The sequence below is a fragment of the Oncorhynchus clarkii genome, chromosome 6 (assembly GCF_045791955.1).
Source record: "Oncorhynchus clarkii lewisi isolate Uvic-CL-2024 chromosome 6, UVic_Ocla_1.0, whole genome shotgun sequence".
NCBI lineage: Eukaryota > Metazoa > Chordata > Actinopteri > Salmoniformes > Salmonidae > Oncorhynchus > Oncorhynchus clarkii.
In genome coordinates, this window is record NC_092152.1 from 71505339 (window position 1) to 71526803 (window position 21465).

A 21465-nucleotide genomic window follows, 5' to 3' on the forward strand; every position below is an offset into this window, starting at 1 on the left:
CATTTGCCTTATCAAATGTTTTGTCTTCAGACAACCGACTCATGCAGTAGTCGTAATAACCGTTATAAAATAATAACGATATACTAAGGTATTCAGAGAATGTGAACCCCCAAAACTCTTAGGTTTTATAGCCTATTGTACAGTATTGAATTTAAATCATATGTTATTGCGCCAGTTTAATAATTGTACTACTCTGTGGATGACAGTTGAATAATATGGTTGACTGTGTTGGAATCTTCAACACCCTTTATCTTGTGCCAGTTCTGATAACCTTCTCTTCATGCTGACCAAAAAGTACAAAATGTAGCCTCATCACAGCTCCAAGGATTCTCTTTGAACATTCCTATTGATTGCTTTGCCCTGTTACATTTCATTCTATTATCTGAGAAGGGAATCCAACTTTACAGGCTCAAACCAAATGAGGCAAACTTTCAATACAAAAAACCATGAAATGTTTCTTTAGTTCAAAGCTTCTCCTTCTTAAAGGGCATTTTCTATTCCGTGTCTCTACATTTTCAACTGGGAAGGTGGGTAGTAATAGCATTGGTGTATCTGAAGAATAGAATTTATATCTTTAAATCAAAGATCTTTTACTTTGTAAAATAAACCTCTAGAGACGAACATGGCATTGAACTTATGAATCAAAGCTGATGGAATTATGAATCTAAGCTTTTTGTAACTTACTTTTTCACATGTTCTGTAAATGGAAGGTCAGCTATATAAAAGTCATGACTAGAATCAATTGCAATTGTTCTGTCAGTCCTATACATAATTCTACAGTCCTAACATATTCGTATAGCATGTACTGGTATCTTGCTTATAGGCTATGCTCCTTTGGCTGGTGGTCCAGTAGACTGCTCTCACCTCCCTTGTGAGATCTTTATCTTTAATTGGAGAGTAATTACATACACTTGTCTGCATCATGGTACTCTTTGAAAACACCTGTGAGAGGGGATGCACCTCCCAGAGCTCCACAGTGGGAGCTGCCACATCTCCTCTCTCTCCATGCCATCTCGAGGAGTGGGAGTGTGGGCCCCAGAGTGCCTGCTAGCCCTGGTGGGTATAAGACCCATCACATCCGCTATTCTGCTTATTTTGCAATAAATGGGCTGTTTTTTTCCTCCTCCTGCAGAAATTCACCCAAGACCATCCACTGAGGATTGTGGCATTTCCATTTATTGACGTTTGGCTGCTGGTTCATATACATTTGTTATGCTATGCTCTGGACTTCAAAGAGAATGAAATAGGGCCTATTATGCTAATTCTGTCTTGTTCTGTTCAACGTAATCAAGGCCTCACACATTCATCCTTTACAAAATGTTCCTCACTGACTCTAGGAAAAGGTTTTCAAATGTACATGAATAGAAAAAGGAATTCCAGACTTTCCCAGTAGACTCCAAAATCCCGTAATTGAGCACTTGGGGGGAGACAACCTTTAGTCATTTTGAAACTATAAATGATTAGAGAATTTGATATGAAATCCAGAGTAAACAATTGTGAAAAACAGTGAAGGTTTCTCTTCCCACATGATTGTAACAGGGTGGAACTGTTTGTTGGTAAACATGCCCCATGTTAACCCTTGCCAGTCCCAGGTATAGCATGTTTCCATAAAGGGCATGGCCCTGGGTATTTAAGCTTGACTTTTTGTGTCATTCACAATATTCCATGACCACTAGAAGGCTGGCGTGTGCAAGGAGGATGGTCTAGTAGTGAAAGCCCAGTCAGTGTCTCTATTAGACACCATAGGAATCCTGACTGGACTCTGACTGGACATGAGCTGAACCAAAGGATCCAACACAAAAGGTACTTTGATTCCAAAATGGTCTTTTATGCTCTTTTATCATCTCAAGATCAATATACATGCTTTAATAAGGGATGGGCTGGTGTTCAATTATTGAACAGTTAAGAATTATTGAATATTCTCTCCCAACACACTGTACATGCCTACATAAAATGAAAATAATAAAATAAACCTGTTAACTTTTTAAGACTGATATTTAATAGTATATTCATTGTCTCATTCTCGCTCAGTTTATTGCAATACAACTTATTCAATGGTTATTCAATGCTTCAGCACAGCCTTTCTTTCAGGGTAGACATATACTCTTTCTTCAGAAAGTATAAACACCCCAAGGCTTTTTCCACATTTTGTTGTGTTACAAGCTAAATTTAAAATTGATTCAATTGTCACTGGCCTATAATGTAATAGTGGAATTATGTTTTTAGACATTTTTACAAATTAATAAAAAATGAAAAGCTGAAATGTACATAAGTATTACATTGTACATAAGAATACATAAGTATTCAACCCCTTTGTTATGGCAAGCCTAAATAATTTCAGGGGTAAAAATGTGCTTAACAAGTTACATAATAAGTTGCATGGACTCACTCGGTGTGCCATAACAGTGTTTAACATGATTTTTGAATGAATACTTCATCTCTGTACCCCACACATACGATTATCTGTAAGGTCCCTCAGTCAAGCAGTGAATTTCAAACACAGATTCAACCACAAAGACCAGGGAGGTCTTCCAATGCCTCACAAAGAAGGGCACCTATTTGTAGATGCGGGAGAGAAAAAAATGACATTATTTATCCCTTTTAATTTAACTAGGCAAGTCATTTAAGAACAAGATCTTATTTTCAATGACAGCCTAGGAACAGTGCTGTTCAGGGGCAGAACAACAGATTTGTACCTTGTCAGCTTGGGGATTTGAACTTGCAACCTCCTGGTTACTAGTCCAACACTCTAACCACTAGGCTACCCTGCCACCCCTTTGAGGATGGTGAAGTCATGAATTACATTTTGGATGGTGTTTCAATACACACAGTTACTTCAAAGATATAGAATGGAGCTAAGCAGAGGCAAAATCCTAGTGGAATACCTGGTTCAGTCTGCTTTCCACCAGACACTGGGAGATGGATTCACTTTCCAGCAGGACAATAACCTAAAACACAAGGCCAAATCTACACTAGAGTTTCTTACCAAGAAGACAGTGAATGTTCCTGAGTGGCTGAGTTACAGCTTTGACTGAAATCTACTTGAAAATCTATGGCAAGACCTGAAAATGTTTTCTAGCAATAATCAATCACCAATTTGACAGAGCTTGAAGAATTTGAAAAGAATAATGGGTAAATGTTGCACAATCTATGTGTGGAAAGACCTTAGAGACTTACCCAGAAAGAGTGCTTCTACAAAGTATTGACTCAGGGGTGTGAATACTTATGTAAATGAGATATATCTGTATTTCATTTTCAATAAATGTTCAAACGTTTATAAAAATATGTTTTCACATTGTCATTATGGGCTATTGTGTGTAGATGGGCGAGATTTTTTTAATATTAATCCATTTTGAATTCATGCTGTAACAAAACAAAATGTGAAATAAGTCAAGGGGTCTGAATACTTCTGAAGGCTCTGTAAAATAGTGTATATGATAACAGGTTTATGTGAACACAGTTGTTCTACCCTATAAATGATTGAGTATTAATGTTCAAAAAATGCTGTGTTAGAGAAAACAATGAATTGCTCTCATGTTCCTTAAATGGTTTGCATTTACAATACCTACAATGAATTGGGCTTTTTGTGTACATGAATGAAGCAGATGCCCTTGGGCTTCCTCTTTGATCCAGCAGCAGCTCAAACTTTGTCTGCCTCTTAGCAACACATTTCACTTCAAATTAAGGCACAACTCTGTCTGCAAGCACAAAATAAAAAACCTGCACCGTGCTGAAATGTTTTGCAGTGTTGGTTATTGGTACAAATGAACATTGGATGAGTCGTTTTAATAAGGCTCACCTTCACTCTCTCACTTTGGGTTGTATCGAGTATGTGTTGTCCATGTGTGTGCCATCTTCAGGCCCCTTTCATCCTCTACAAAGCAAGCATTATGAAGATGATGATGACGAGAACACACCCTCACCATGAAGACTGAACATTTCCTAGTGTTTTAATAATTGAGTACCTGGGTATTGGTTACTGCTTGTGTGTAAAGGGCTCTGTTTTCCAACTTTTCATATCATGCCATAGTTGAGATCTCATTCCACCATTTCATCTGCAGCAGTTAATTGTTCAGTCATCGAGTGTGTGTGTGTTTGTTCAGGTGTTGTAAGCCTTTGACTTTTAGTGAACCTTTTTATGTGAGGGGCAACAACCTACATTTTCACTCTGCTGATCATGTAGGTTGATCAAGACACACTGCTGACATGGTAAGAATCTCACACATTTTTCAAGCCCCACCCCTGAGCTAGCAATATGCATTAGTGGAGTTTGTGCAGATAGTAATGAATTGGTAATTAAGTAGTTCAATACAGAAATATGACGTCCTTATCATTATGTAATTAGACAAAGCATGTAGATTCCCTTATTTAAAAATGATTCATTAGTCGTTCCCTGTCAACCTAAAAGGAAATATTAGATCCTGACTAAACTTTGAGGAAATTTGGAGTTACAAGAGATTTGGGTCAGCTAATGAGAACAGAGTCCCACTTTACAGGTCCAATTGGGAGGAGGATTTGCATGTATGCAAATTTGGTTTGAGTTAATTACATAACTTGACATTCATTAATAATGAAGTGTGGTGGATTTTGGGCCTTTATGCCTGGCTCATGTCCAGATTGTGGAGCGTTCATTGAGTGTGTCTGTTTGTGAAAGCAATACAGCACCCACCCAACCTCCATCAATAATGCCAGTTTACAGACTGGTCATCATACTGCTCTGGAAATATGGGAATTGATTTGACCTTTCTCTTTTGGCATATGGAGTCAAATAAATTAGCAGTACCCTATTTAGTATGTGCCAAGTCAAATAATGTTGTATCAATTTGTCTTATTTTTGCTATATAGCTATGGTATGATATTACCTTAAGAGCTAGGCCTACAACATGTAGGCCTACAACATGATTATGAAACCTTACCGAACATTATAAACCCGGGTAGTTTCGGTCCTGGATTCTGATTGGCTGAAACCGCACTTCAGCCGTGTGTATACAGTGTCAGACAATATACCATGGATTTGATGCAAAAATACTTGTTTACTGTTCTATTTGTGTTGGAAACCAGTTTATAATAGCAATAAGGCACCTCTGGGGTTTGTGGTATATGGTCAATATACCACACCTCCTCGGGCCTTATTGCTTACTTTTCAACCTTGAGACATTTGAACCATGGAAAGTAGGCCTGTTAGCACTGTATATAAAGGAAGGCTTGTGAACACTCAATTTATGCAGAAAAGTGTTTACCTAAATAAATCATTATGAGAAAATAACCCCTATTTACACATTCCAGGTGAGTACATTTAAAAAATATATATTCTGGCAATTTGTAACAATGTTTTTTTTTATTATTGTGTATTGTGTAGAATAATTTATTTGACAATCATTTGACAATTATCTGAAGATTAACACAGTTGAGTGCAGTCAGTAACCAGGATGTCAAATACTTAAATGCCTTAAACTTGCAATTAACTTTGACCAAGAATTACAAGGAATACTTTGGCACGCGTTAAAATGAATGTCCTCAGTCATGTTTACCATTGTCAACTTCAACCTGTTAGGGTTTTATCTCAATAAAGGAATGGCTAACTTTATGACAGCTCCCAAAGGATCAAGACCTCAACTTGAAAAGGGCCTATGTTCAGCATTATGATAAAATATGTTGCACACATGTCCCTCCCATGAAGCTAATATCTATAATTAAAATGTTTCTAAAGTCTTGCCACCAACACAAAACGTCATAATGAATTGGTTTTCCGACCACCAACAGTTAATTGATCCCTTCTTGTTTCCTGCCACATAATATGTTGCAGTTTGTTATTTTCTGTTCTTTATGGCTCCTCTGCAACGCACACCATCATTTTCTTTGTCATTTTATTGAGCTCACATATTTTTGAATGTAGTGAGGCGGTGTTTATTGTTCAAAAGGTTACAGTTTAGACCTTATGGTCTGGTTTTCCTTTTCGTATATTGCTTTACTACAAAGGGACATGCCATTTTGACTCTGACAGTATGTCTAAGAATAAATTATTCTATCACTGATCTGAATTTAAACAAATTTTTTCTCAACTTCTGTTGCAGTGTCATTTGTTTCCTGGATGATGTCAAGTGGAGGAGGCTTCCACGCCTTTTCAGGAGCCTCTGTAATCATGTATGATTTAAAAAGATACTGCCATGAAGCTAAACTCTGCCATGAAGCTAAACTCCGACATGAAGCTGACGTGTATGTAATGTGTTGTTGAATGGCTCTGGTGCTAACCCAACAAATCACACGCCCCCCCCCCCCCCCCCCCCCCCCATATCCTCTGACAGAATAGTGTTCTCTAATTAACCATGCAGAACAGGAGAAGAACACGTGTTAATTTAATGTAACAAAAATGTTGATTTTCATGCACTCTCCTTTTCAAATATTAATAGGCTAGACTTGCATTTCAAGATGCATCAAAGTAGCTCAGGATATGCAAATGTGATGTTTGCTGCTGCCTTACCCCAACCAGTTGGACTGACACAATCTCTCCCTTTATGCAGGCAGTTGCCTGGCTATGAGCACCGAAGGACCAAGAGCCAATAATCTGCACTTCCTTCAGTTGACCACACACAGAAAAAATGATGCATCCATGTAATCAACAGTTAATCAATTATAAATTAATTGACATATTCAAGAGTTGTAAATTGTCAAATTAGTTGCATCTTATTATTATAGTTATCTGCATAGCCATATCTGGCGACATTTAGAACACGAATTAGCACAGTGAACCAAAAAACATGTTAAGTCACATTCAATGAGACCAGATGAGAACATGGTGTAAGTTTTCACCATATTACAGTAAGATATCTTGAAGCTTTTTAGGCTGACAAATTGCAACTATTATTTATTTAGTCTATTGAATTGCGTTGTTTTAGTAGCTTAGAGTTTAATTCAAAACGCTTTCAACTCATTTGTCTACCTCAAACCATGTCTTGCCTCTGTGTTACAAATTAATCCTATTTACAGTGTGTTTCATGAGCGGGAGGTGCAAGAGGACATTCTCAAAGTCACCGAAAGGTGGCGCATGAGTCACGTCTAACAAGTACACTTAACTGCCATTTTAATGGTTCTAGCTTACCTTTTTAATGTTAAATAAATGAAACACGAAAATATAAAATGTTACATTAAATATATGTCAGTAAGTTAATGAATGAATTATTAAAACACATTGCTCTCAACAATATGCATCGCACACATCAATTTTACAATAGGCCTCTTGATTTCAACAAAACATGCCATTTCCCTAGTGTAGGCCTATGTACAATATGACTTTGCGAATAATTACACAGATAAGATAAGATGTTTTAATTGTCTTTAACATTAACCACACTGAAATTCTAGCTAATTGAAAGAACACATTTGAATCTTGTACCTCAGAGGAAAATCCAAAATGTGCCAACATCCTTGTTTTTCAAATTTGAGGAATCGCTTGACTGCATCGTCATTGAAGAGCAATGCGTTTCTTCGTTCTCATTTAAGATCCAATAGAAGATCCACACAAAGTCTCCTTGGACCACTTAATAATGAAACAAGTGTTCTCCATCGTTACTAGGACTTACACTCCTTTGTTTCTGTAGAACTTACCAATCTTAATAATATATAAAAAGAAACAATACCTGAGTATTATGCTCCAGGTTTTTTGGGGAGCTTGGTGAGCATTAGTTAGCCCCTTAGCGAAGATGAGCTTGTTTGAATTATACATTTATATTTCAGAACAAAAGGAGACAACGCACTTATTGTGAGGAAAAGTTTGCAGTGCGTTAGGTTTGCTGTCTTGAACGTAATGCTCAAAATGAATAATAAAAATATGTGACGTGTGGGTATAATTTTCTCTTGAACAAAAGGAATGTGAAAATGTGAAAATTAAAGACAGAGAAGAGCCAGAGCAGATGCGATAAGATTTGTGAAGGGGCTATATTCTCTCTCTCGCTCTCTCTCTCTCTCCCACTTCTTCTCCTCCCCTCCTCTTTTTAGCCCTCTGTGACTCTTCAGTTAACAAACAGTATTTCCTACTGCTTCTGTCCCTGTCATTGTAAGTACAACATTGTCTTATTTACCTATTGAATGAATGAAACCATTGTCTTGCTCTTCTTGAAAGCGAGTGTTAAAGGTTTGGTCGTACTTTGTTTTGTCCGTCTATGCTGTATATTTCAAACTTTTTCCTTTGCATTTTCAATTAGCTATCGCATTGTTCCTTATGTCATATTGTTGTTGGGATTCATTTTAATTGATGATGGCGCAGGATAGTGATTGTCGATTCTGTTGAGTGTAGATGAAGGCAGCGCGTAACTCAAGTGGCTCTCAGTGTGCTCCAACCTGTGCTTACTTACCTCTTACCTGTAGCCTGCATATCGCCCCGCGGTGGACCGTTACTTTTCTTCACTGTAGCCTACCTACCTTTACAGCTGACAAAGGGTGTTGAACTATTATTCCTCAGAAGAGTTGTCCATCTAATATCAAGATGTATAGCCTACTGTTGAAATGTTTTTGTTCTATTTGTCGTTAATTATGTCCGCTAGAGTTTGGTCTATACAGACCTTTGATGCGATAGATTTTTTATTGTCTTTTACGATTTTGAGGATACATAGCAGGCTACTATAGAAATCTTGAGAAGTGATTGTATTCCTCTAATGTCAATGGAATTGTAGCCTATAATAAAAAACAGTAATTCTATTTACGCCTTTGAAATATTTTATATTGAATGTTCAAGGGGGTGGAAAACATTTGCTTGGTAGGCCTAGTGACCCAAATATTATTTTGATATAAAACATGTCACTTCATTTACATTTTACAATGTAGCCTATTATATGTAAAGTAATAAGTACGTGTTTTGGTTGGCTACCAATATATTTTTTGAAATACTTTTTTGAGACAGGTTGACCTACCACTGGTTGTTTCAATCATCAATAACACGTTTTTTGTTTGTTTGCATAAACATTGTAGGCTATGTCAACCAAAACAAAACGTCAAAGTCTATACACTATTGTGTGTATTGAAAAGACAATAGCACATCGATCTCCAATGTTATCATAGGATGATTAACCATGAGTTAATCAATGACTTGCAGTAAAATGATTTGCTTCTTTTATAAAAGTGATATATTGAGTTCTCAATAACTGAGTTATAACTAACACCATAAACCTAGCTGATATTGATATTATTTTATACAGATCAGACGAATAGGAACAGGCGGGCTCCCTATTTGAGATAGATAATCTTCTTATATTTGAAACGATGACACATTTTTTATGAAATACTTTATTAATTGCCTTTAGCTTTCCTGTATTAACTTATATTTCGTCTGTATAATGCTGAAATGATCAATGTAGGCTATAGGCTACCGTGTAACAACGTATTCCCACTACATTCAATTCCTACCCAACATAGACAATCGATCTATGACTGTTATAGCCTATACCAAATATCGTTTGTCATAAAATGGTATGGTTGACACTCGAGTTCTTTACACGTCACTTCATATCAAAGCTTCAGTTGATCTGTTATAAAGGCCAGCAGTGTTATATTATAGGTACAGTATAACTAACCCCTAATCGAGTAGTTTTGATCTGTTATAAAGGCCAGCAGTGTTATATTATAGGTACAGTATAACTAACCCCTAATCGAGTAGTTTTGATCTGTTATAAAGGCCAGCAGTGTTATATTATAGGTAGAGTATAACTAACCCCTAACCGAGTAGTTTTGATCTGTTATAAAGGTCAGCAGTGTTATATTATAGGTACAGTTTAACTAACCCCTAACCGAGTAGTTTTGATCTGTTATAAAGGCCAGCAGTGTAATATTATAGGTACAGTATAACTAACCCCTAACCGAGTAGTTTTCTGTCTTCAACTCTGAAGAGCGTTTCTGGCATGTGCTGTTGATAAAATTGTTCCATTAATTTAGAGTAAGGCAAAAGACAAAAAAGAATGCCTTACACAGTCCACTTTACAGGTAATTAGGACAATAACTCTTATTGGAGTTTGTTGAAGTGCAAATTATGTTGTCACAACTTTCAATTGTGCTGCTGTATAATAATCGGATAATTGTTGTATTTAATGAAATCAAGAGAAAAATCTCCCTCTGTCTAATCACTCACTAAACTCTCTCTCGCTCTCTCTCTCTTTCGCATCTCTTGTCTTGTCTGGGCTGGGAGGGGGAGTCCTGCCTCTTTGCCTTCCTCAGATCAATGCCCTGGCCACTCACTTTCTGATGTTGCACGACGGGAAATGCTTTGAATACTTGCGACATGGCCGCTCACATTGATTGCCAAGATTGACAGCTCTGCGTCGTCTTCTCTTGTCTCTGAGAGAGAGGGAGATAAAGAGGATAGATAACAACAAAAGCTCCTTGCAGTTTTGACAATTAAACTTCATAGAAAGAACGGGATCCCCTCATATAGCCAGTGGGAACCACAGCAGACTTTAGTTCTCTTTCCTTTTCTCTACAGATAGTAATCGTAATGTTTTAACATAATATAGCGCGAAACACACGACTCGGGATACGATACCGTCAGGACCTGCATCTCTCTTTTCTCGGCTGATCTCAAGGTAAAACGTGCTTAGTTTTAACATGTTGTATCGTGTTTTCATTTAAACTGCGTTATTTAGCCTGTTTTTGTTGGTACGTAACAGTTCGCCTCTTTCGATGTCAATAGGGGTGTTAAAACTGTTTTCTCTCTCTCACGCTTCTTTGTTCAGGTTTCATGGGGTGAAATTATTTGTTTGTAGGGCGTTTTTTGTAAGGGGAATATGATAACATTCTTATTTATTGTTTCTCAATCGCGAGAGCCGTGGTAAACGCAATACGAAAGCAGAGTGCGTGAAAAAGACAAGCGCAAGCGTTCTCTGGAAAGGTTTGGATAGCTACTGTAATAATGATGCCCTGTTTTATTTACCGACACAGGAGACTTGTGTAACTTCTAAGTTACATTCCATCGTGCGTCTCGAGATATTGATATCAACAGCTCTATATTTCACTTGGATTAGCAGTTAGGTTACTGATTTAAGCAACATACAGCTAGGTAGGCTAGGAGTAGGCTGTATGAATTACGCGCAACCCTTTTTATTTAATTGTTGGTTACGCATCCGCAAAGTCTTTTCGCGAAATTCAACTCTTAAAAATGATCATCAGTTTATATGTGTTTTGCTATGGTGTTGGTATCCGGATGCTCAATAACTTTATCCTATGGGACTCGAAGGCAATTTCACTTTTGTCCACAGAGCGGTACTATTCATTGACAATGACGTGCGCATTGCTCTAGGTCCCCTTCCATACCCTTCCTTTCGCCCTGATATTTCTGGATGCGAGATTTACAAGTTTCTTCGAACTTGAGCATATGGTTTATTTAGTTGTATTTCTTCCAAACTCTAAGTAATCTACATTCATCGTTTGACCGGAATTATAAGTCAGTGTAAAACATGTATATTCGTAATTGTTTCCTATGTTGTACGAGGTTGGGAATTCACTCTGCCTTAACTTTAGCTGGAGGTCAGGCAAATTGACCTTAAAAGAATGCATAAGCCATAAATTAAAACCAACTACTCCTCGAAAGGCTATCCCATTTAGAGACGATATACCTGGACAAGGCTTCCCTTACAAGCATACAAAGCGCTGCTCTCGGACTGTTTTAGGGACTAACGTAAGTCATCTGGTGTAATTATTTTGTTTCTTTTGCACTATTGTCTTTACCTATCATGGACAGGTGTGAATCTGGCTATATATACAGTGCAGATAATTGGAAGCACAGATTTAATTGTATGCTAAATATTCTAAATATTTACATTTGATTTGTTTCCAAGTGTTATAGATTGGAAATTGTTTCCCTCATTTTTAATGTAGATTTTTTATTTTTATATAACTTTTACCGCATAGTAGACTATAATCAGATATTTAGCTATTTTAATATCACACATGGCTTTTGAAGGTGCTTGATATTTTCCCAAAAACACGATTATATACGAAGGTAGTGGGAGGACAAATGCCACGCAGTTCGTGTGAACTTGTCTGTTGTGTGAAGATAGCCCATCATTTACAAGGTGTTTCCCAAAATGAAACACTCGCAGTCTCAGATAAAAGCTCTAACTAAAGCTCTAACTTATGCACAAGCAGTGATAACAATTTAATATAAAACAGAGGGAGCTGACAATGGATAGCCTAGTTTTTAAAGTATGAGAGGAGGAATACAGAGGTTTTCTCTGTCACTGCAAATATGGACTCTGTAGCCTACAGCTATTGCTACCGGGGAATATTCCCATGTTCCTTTTTTCTTAACCTGTGCCCACCCAGATGCGGAATCTGAAACCTTCATTGAAGACAGCTTAATTTTTCTCCTATTTGCCTTCCAAATAATGTCCAGTCCGTCAGAATAACCCGATGTCTAATAATACAATCATGTCTTAAGTGAGAGGGTGCATGGGTGAAGAACAATCGTCCGGCTTGTTCCTCTGTTCGGGTGAAGTTGGTCTCGCAATGGTATTTTGTTTTGAACAGTTGCTGTTAGTTGAGAGTGCAAGTTCCCTCATAAGGTAAGGTGGCACCGGAGCCCGATGGAAGTCACATTTATAATTAGACTGCCAATTCAGCACATTGTCCTGATTGCTATACAGGGACATTCGGCACTGTCTGGCTGCTCAATATGAGATAGTTTTTCCTCTGACGGACAGTTTAACACTGCCGGTAACAAATTAGTGAGGAGCAAAGGAGTTCTGTTGATGGTTCACTGCACGGCTGTTTCAACTCGTATTTTATCAGGGAAATAAAAAATGACTCCGCGATTTCCAGGTCCCTTTTCTCTCCGTTTCTGCCCATCTTTGTTTATTTTTTACGCACTCTAAATACTCTAAAATTAACGTAGGCCACAGTCGCTTCACACGGCAATAAAACGGATGAAAGGAACATTACAATATAATATGAATAACATGGTAGATGTAATCGATTTTTATAATTTAAACCTACCTACGTTTTTACACATAGGCATAGACTACAGATAATATTTTAATTTGACCTCTTGCTCTGTGTGTTGCGCATTGATTGTCTTGTACACAAAGCTGTTATTGAAATCAAAGGTTATATTGATTAGGCTTATATTATCCAGGATGTTGCATTATTTGTTTCACTTTTAATACGATGATGAAAGTTGATTTAAATGCTTTATTAACCTTTTTGGTGCGTATTTGGCATTTTGATTCAGATTTATGATTTAAAATCTCACCGATTGTAACATTTCATATATTTCCTACTGTTTGCTTTTCAGGACTATCTGCACGTGGACTTGTGGTTTTGCGAGAGAGAAAAACATTTCCGAACTGGATCCGGACATAAAGATATCGACTCCCTGACGCATATGGTGCCAGTAAGTTCAGAGATTTAGAAGTGCATTTTGACATACCGAAACCGCATGCTTCACAGCCTGTGCTTGGCGCTCTTTCACGGTGGCTCTCTTGTTTAATAGATCCCCCATTCAATCCCAGATCAATAGAGTTGCATATTGCGAGACGAACTTTGCAATTGGAAACTCATTTTCTGTCATTTAACGACCGCTGATGATGAGCAAAACAATAACAAAACATGGTATTATTAGAACAAGTGTTGTCCTATTTAGTAGCCTAATAATGTTACATACGTTTACGTTTTATGAATGTATTGTTTTCCTGAGGGTTAAACGTATTGCTTTTGATCAGACAGTACATAAATATTGTAATTATTGACAGCGCAATCTAGACCTGCAATGTGAGTTTAAAACACACTTGACCACAATAGTTATCATATTTTGAAAAATGTGTGTGAGCACAATGCAAATGCAATGCTTGATTTTAGTTATTGAGTCTATGGAAATATTGTGGTTTTAGATCTCAGCAAGACAACATGCAGAAAGGGATCTGTTTTATTCCATACCAGGCTATTGTTAGTTTAAGGAGTATGTTGTAATATATATTTTGTCAATTATTTTGTGCTTTGTATATCATGCACAGCAATTAGCTTCATGAAGCTGGGAAGGCCGGTGTAGGGTCAGTAGCCTACCATGTGTGTTTATTTGAATGTTGATGTGCTCTCTACGGAGGCAGGCTGAAGACCAGGCATTACAGTGCTGTGTCAATTTAAAACTGGGGCATTACATTAACTTTGAATGGTTCCCTTTCAATTACATGATGTGAGCTGGTTGTCTCAAAAGGGGTATCTTACCAACTGTGGAATACATTACTACTCTTATCACATAGTGTTAGTTCATCACTCTATTTACTATGTGTGTGTGTGTATTTATGTGTGTAGTCTATGTATGTGTGTGTGTCTGTGAGAATGTGTGTGTGTGTGTGCGTGCGTGCACGCGTGTGTGTGTGTGCGCACACACACACACATGTATGCATGCACCGTATGTACAGAATATTGAATGTATGTAGGCCTATGTACACAGTATTTGACATTGATGACTAATGGGTTTGGTGATTTGAAAATATTTTATAATGATTTGAAAACATTTACACATGGGTTTCTTGTATGTTTTTGGTGTGTGCATTTTGCATCAATGGTTGCTTTTACTGAGTCTGATCTGTTAACTGCTACATCAGTGCCACTCCATAATAGCCTCAGAGACAACTATTATAGGACACAATGGATATGTATGGGATGTTTCTGTGCTTCAGTAGTTAGAAATATGAATTGACAATGACGACTGAAATAAGAAAATAAGAATAAGAAAAGTGTATTGAAAGTGTACTGTTGTTCTGTCTGTGGATTATTTTAGCCCTTGCAGTACAGGCTTCATTCAGCTGGTTTCATTAGTGATTATGCTTAAGACAGAGTTCTGCATCCTAGAACCATGAGGTAAAGTAAGTTGAATTGTTGGTTTAATTGTATGGCCTTGGTTTATCCGTAGCTAATTCCCTTGCCAAACGGAACTCCTTGTCCTCAAAATGCTATTGCTCTAATAGCATGAGAAATAACAACTTTCCAAGATCAATAACATTTGATGTTACAACTTGCCTTTATAAATAGCCTACATTATGTAGAGTACTTTACAGCAACTTTATGAATTTGATACGTTGAGCTATATTGGATATATAAGTTGGGCCAAATGATTCTGGGTTAATGAGGTAAAATTATACGAATGATACGAGTGCGTTTGCGCGCGTGTGTGTGTGTGTGTGTGTGTGTGTGTGTGTGTCTGTGTGTGTGTGTGTGTGTCTGTGTGTGTGTGTGTGTGTGTCTGTGTGTGTCTGTGTGTGTGTGTGTCTGTGTGTGTGTGTTTCTGTGTGTGTGTGTGTCTGTGTGTCTGTCTGTGTGTGTGTGTGTGTGTGTGTGTGTGTGTGTGTGTGTGTACGGGGCACGTCTGTTTCTTCTTGTTGTACCCCAGACACTTTACTGTGCTTGGCTTGTGATAGTCTGTCTGTCAGGGGGGTACTGGATCAGGTCTTACATGACAGATGCAATCTTCACTTTTTTAAGTCTCTCCTTTTTTAACTTCTTGTTTTTCCAATTGAGATTTTGAATCAGTCAGTGCGATAGTAATAGTTGCCGCAGTTACAGTATGAATAATGAGAGAGATGTTGCTCCTTGGATGCAGGCTGGCAGGGAAAGAGCACAGGAGGCAGTTGAGTTGAGGCTGGCTCAGGTACTAGTCCCCCTCTCCTCTCCTCTTCTCTCCATGTCTGAGGGGGAGTGGAGTGGCAGCCGAGGCCTAATGATAAACAAGATGAGAGAAACAGGTAAACAACAGCAGGCCTGGTAAAGGTAGGGCGTGTGGCAGCAGAAGGGAGAGGATTTCTGGGGATAATAAATGTGGCAGTGCATGTTGTGACATCTGTCTTTATAAGTGTTAGCTAATTTGCAGCAGAATATTTCAACAATGATCAAAACCGATGGCAACATGTTCATTACAGGAGTCTTTCTTTTGTAGTCCTCTGATTTTTCTGCTTCAAGTTCTCAACGTGTGTTATTGAAGGGCTTTGGCACCTTCAGATCTGGCACCATTATGATCTTCTTGTATGACACAATTAAAAAAAGATGCTCTTTACAGCACATTAATGCACAATGATTTTAATTTTCATTATGCAAACTGTGAATGCAGTTTTAATAAATTAAGTGAAGACTTCCAATGTAAATGAAACATGCCTAAAATGACTTTCAAAGAATCCTCACATCTTTTTATGCCCTTTCTGGCTTGAGGTGAACACATCTCAAGGATCTTTTCATTTCCAACGTTGACAGTCTAGAGAGGGTCCAGGCTCCATCTCTGAATGTAATGGTTTTGTTCCTAGAGAAAATGTACGCCTCTCAGTACAAACCATTCTCACCACTCATGGGTGATGGGTGAGTCTTGAAATATTGATGAAATAAATTTTTCTAGTGAGACATCAGTATCAGACAATGGGGGCATCCAGAGGCTAGCTATCTAACTGTACAGACACAGATGATTTTCAAGTCTTGAAGATGGATACTGTAGATTAATGATTAGACACATGGTCTTGGTGAGATGCGTAAGTCCTCATACTTAGTTATTATCAGACTTAAGAATTTTTTTCAGAATTTTAAGTAAAAATTAGCTAGGCTATACTTATCTGGGGTTTAACTACACTCCCAAATTGCAATCTTGCTTTAGATTAGAATACGGATTCTGAATCTACTGCACATCGGGACATGTCAGTGAAGTTGTTTGTATTTTAGCTGCAGTCCAAGCTAAATGTGTTGTTTCTTTATAAAGGCTTTCATTGTTTTCTTCTTAGTAACCTTGGTCCAGATGACTTCTGCTGTGAGATTACATGAACTACATACAATTACATTCAATTAAATAGGTTGAGTGCATCCTTTTCTTTAAATTGAAAACCATCAGCACCTGTATCCCATTACATGTTGAAGACCAAGGTACAGTACCAGAGAGAGATAGAGAGAGATTTCCCTATAGAATCAACCAGACCTCTAGTATCACATTACATGTTGAAGACCAAGCTACAGTACCAGAGAGAGATAGAGAGAGATTTCCCTATAGAATCAACCAGACCTCTAGTGTCACATTAGCTGTTAAGTGTTTGGTAGGGAACTGGGTTTGAACATTCTGATTTAAAAATTAGCATTAGTATTTTACACGGGTGTAAATAAAGCTAAACCAATGTACATTTTGAGTAATTGTATCGCTTCACATGAACAATATCATTTCATAACTCACCAAAGGGGTACAATTTGAACTGTTTCATTCACTCACCCATTGAATATATTTCACGTTTGGACTGCAAAATAATTGGACAATTTCTTTTAATCCAAAGCATAGTTGTGCATAATTAAGTTAGACTTCAAAATGCAACAGTGCCGGCTATGGTAAATAGTCTCTGTTGAATACTCTCTTTCTAAATATCACACATTAATATGTAGAATTAATTGGAGGGGCCTTGGTGGCCGTGTGTTTTTGACACAGGGCTGTTTCTGTAGGGGACGGTAATCAGTAGCACTGTCAGTTGGAGGAATTAGTACAGCTCATTGTTTCTACGAGTCACATGAAGATTTGCACAGTCCATGTGTGAAGATGACTGGCTCTATTTCCATATCAAAGAGGCCCACAGTGCTGCCTGTAATTAAAATGCAGTGGTTTTGGGAGCCCTTGCTCGGCACACAGTTAGCACAGTACACTGAAGCAGCCGAGTGTTGTCATCTTTCCCTAGGAGTGTGCAAGCGGTCGACTCCTGCATGCTTCTCTCAATACACCTATAATTTTGTACAAATGTGAATGCCAGTCCACGCTCCTTTTGTGGAGAGTTTAGTTTTCTTTATCTAGCCTCTCGTTGTGGCTGCCTGTTTTATTTTAGCCCTCAGAATAGACATGATTTAGTGTACGTTATTGTCATGTCAACTGTTGACATTGAGAGTGATATTTCATATTCTATATGCACTGTATTCATTGGCAGTATTTATTCATAACCTTTATTGTGGAAAGGCCATGAAATCCCACTCTTGCGTTCCATGATTTACATTACTTGTTATTAGTTAGTGACCTTGTTGCATATTTCTCCAAACGGGGCCTGGATCAACAGTTCCTTGTTGGTTTGTTCGACAGTGCATTGTGGTCTCTGTCCTTCCTGAATTGGAGAAGATCTGAGGTTGGGTCTTGTGAGAGAACGAGGGAAGAGAGATTACTGCGATGTGGGCCTCTATGCTGCTCGAATACAAAGGCCTCAGAACAACCCTTTCCTTGTGATCCCCCATTGTGTTTGGATCAGGCCTTCCCTTGTGATCCCCCATTGTGTTTGGATCAGGCCTTCCCTTGTGATCCCCCATTGTGTTTGGATCAGGCCTTCCCATGTGATCCCCCATTGTGTTTGGATCAGGCATTCCCTTGTGATCCCCCATTGTGTTTGGATCAGGCCTTCCCTTGTGATCCCCCATTGTGTTTGGATCAGGCCTTCCCTTGTGATCCCCCATTGTGTTTGGATCAGGCCTTCCCTTGTGATCCCCCATTGTGTTTGGATCAGGCCTTCCCTTGGGCCGGCCGCTGCCAAGGACTTAGTACAAAAGGACACTATGGAAATATCAAACTGGAAACCAACATGGGCAGCTCTCTGGGTGAGAGCGAGGTACCAGGATGAACACTTTGTATGCCCGTCACCCTGTTCTAATTACAATGTATTACATTCAGGATGCATTTTGTCCATTGATATTAGCATTTACAAGGAGGATTGGTGACACTAGTAATTTGGAAAACCCGACTGGATAAACTTCCTGGGCATGATGTAAGCTCCATGAAAAGTCTTACTTGGAAATGTAAAATAGGAAATTCCCTTTCCTCTTGAAAGGTCAACTCCTGCATGCAGGTAGCCTAGTGGTTAGAGCATTGGACTTGTAACCGAAAGGTTACAACATTGAATCCCTGAGTTGACAAGGTAAAAATCTGTTGTTCTGCCCCCGAACAAGGCAGTTAACCCACTGTTCCTAGGCCATCATTGAAAATAAGAATTTGTTCTTAACTGACTTGCCTAGTTAAATAAAGGTAAAAAATATATATGTACATGTTATGCATAGGTTTGTAATGAGCTGAAATTGGAGCGTCCTGTACTACTTAAAGGGATTCTTCAGGATTTTGGCATTTTTATCTCTCTGTGTCCAGTATGAAGGAAGTTAGAGATAGCATACTAGCTGACATCCATAGACTTCTAGTCAACACTAGTTAGCATTGGCTCAGCAAACTACCTCTAACTTCCTTCATACTGGAAAGAGACATTAAAATGGTGTCCACAAGTTCATCTCACTCTGGGGAAGTAGATAAAGGGCCTCATTGCCTAAATCCCAAAGTATCCCTTTAACATTAGAGCATATACAGTAAGGTAACCATGCTTTATGGAGAACCACACATGTCGTATTTCATCTTTGAAAATTCTGCCTCTTTGGTTCCAAAAGATAATTTATGATTTAGTGTCCTCTTGCATCTGCCTGTGTGTATTCCACAATGAAGCTGTGGTTAGCACGGTGCTTTTCTGTTTTCGCAGGTTAGACATTAGCCAGTTCCTGAAGGCTGACAGTTAGCCTGATATCTGCCAGTTCCATCAGATATGAGATGTAAAATATGCTCCACGATTGTGTCTGTGCTGCGCTGCTCCCTGCTCTCTGCTCCGGTGTAAAGCATGCTGGGAGCAGTTTAGTTGAGACATGACGCTCAGCACCACTGATGCTGTACAATACTGGGGCTCTATTTGTTTTTAAGGCTCTCCACTGCCATCCACATCTTTATACATTGCAAAACTGTCACCAAATGATAGATCACAAAGTTTACTGTGCAGAGTAATGACACGAGGTCACTAATTGATCAGATATGATTTGGCACCTTGATTTACAAGGCAACACCCGAGCTTTGACTTCACCACACAGCAGCTTGATGGGGAAGACTGTGTGGAGTGTCAGTCTATATTAAACAGCTTGCCCCTCCATGTGTCACTGTGTCACTGAAGAATTACTTAAATGCAAAATAAAGTCCTGTGGCCTCAATCATGCATAGGCACAAATCTGTGCGTAAACCATGCATAGGATAATTTCCACGCAAAGTGTGGGATTTATCAATAGGAACTTTTGATTGAGAGTGTATGTAAATTTAGAAAACTGCCATGACCATGCGTACACAAGGTGCATAGTGGTGGAATAAGGGAACTGCTTACCAAGCGTAGAATGGGAGAAATATATGTTGAATTTTTTTTACATTGTGAGAGTAATAATTAAATATTTTTTTGATTTAATTGTATTTCCATTGTGAATTCATGCAACATACAGTTGAAGTCGGAAGTTTACATACACCTTAGCCAAATACATTTAAACTCAGCTTTTCACAATTCCTGACTTTTAATCCTAGTAAAAATTCCCTGTCTTATGTCAGTTAGATCACCACTTTATTATAAGAATGTGAAATGTCAGAATAATAGTAGAGAGTGATTTACTTAAGATTTTATTTCTTTCATCACATTCCCAGTGGGTCAGAAGTTTACATACACTCAATTAGTATTTGGTAGCATTGCCTTGAAATTGTTTAACTTGGGTCAAACGTTTCGGGTAGCCTTCCACAAGCTTCCCACAATAAATTGGGTGAATTTTGGCCCATTCCTCCTGACAGAGATGGTGTAACGGAGTCAGGTTTGTAGGCCTCCTTGCTCGCACACACTTTTTCAGTTCTGCCCACAAATTTTCTTTGGGATTGAGGTCAGGGCTTTGTGATGGCCACTCCAATACCTTGACTTTGATGTCCTTATGCTTGGGGTCATTGTCCATTTGGAAGACCCATTTATGACCAAGCTTTAACTTCCTGACAGATGTCTTGAGATGTTGCTTCAATATATCCACATAATTTTCCTTTTTCATGAAGCCATCTATTTTGTGAAGTGCACCAGTCCCTCCTGCAGCAAAGCACCCCCACAACATGATGCTGCCACCCCCGTGCTTCACGGTTGGGATGGTGTTCTTCGGCTTGCAAGCCTCCCCCTTTTTCCTCCAAACATAACGATGGTCATTACGACCAAACAGTTCTATTTTTGTTTCATCAGACTAGAGGACATTTCTCCAAATATTACGATCTTTGTCCCTATGTGCAGTTGCAAACCGTAGTCTGGCTTTTTTTATGGCGGTTTTGGAGCAGTGGCTTCTTCCTTGCTGAGCGGCCTTTTGGGTTATGTTGATACAGGACTCGTTTTACTGTGGAAATAGATACTTTTGTACCTGTTTTCTCCAGCATCTTCACAGGGTCCTTTGCTGTTGTTCTGGGAATGATTTGCACTTTTCGCACCAAAGTACATTCGTCTCTAGGAGACAGAACGCGCCTCCTTCCTGAGCGGTATGACGGCTGTGTGGTCCCATGGTGTTTATACTTGCGTACTGTTTTTTGTACAGATGAACGTGGTACCTTCAGGGATTTGGAAATTGCTCCCAATGATGAATCAGACTTGTGGAGGTCTACATTTTCTTTTTTGAGGTCTTGGCTGATTT

The 21465-nt window shown here is 38.6% G+C and overlaps 1 protein-coding gene across 18 annotated transcripts in view; it reads left to right on the forward strand.

Annotated features, from left to right (window-relative positions):
• The first annotated feature begins 10218 nt into the window (after window positions 1–10218).
• The window catches only part of LOC139411565 (transcription factor SOX-6-like), a 186495-nt gene continuing 175248 nt past the window's right edge, over window positions 10219–21465 (forward strand). For 8 of the 18 annotated variants that reach the window (XM_071158094.1, XM_071158071.1, XM_071158077.1 and 5 more), the window contains exons 1-2: window positions 11486–11659; window positions 13274–13372. The gene's annotated coding sequence lies outside the window, so the exon portion shown is untranslated. Of the gene's footprint in view, window positions 10569–11485; window positions 11660–13273; window positions 13373–21465 lie in introns of those variants that run through there. The other 10 variants (XM_071158070.1, XM_071158075.1, XM_071158076.1 and 7 more) reach the window with 7 other exon arrangements.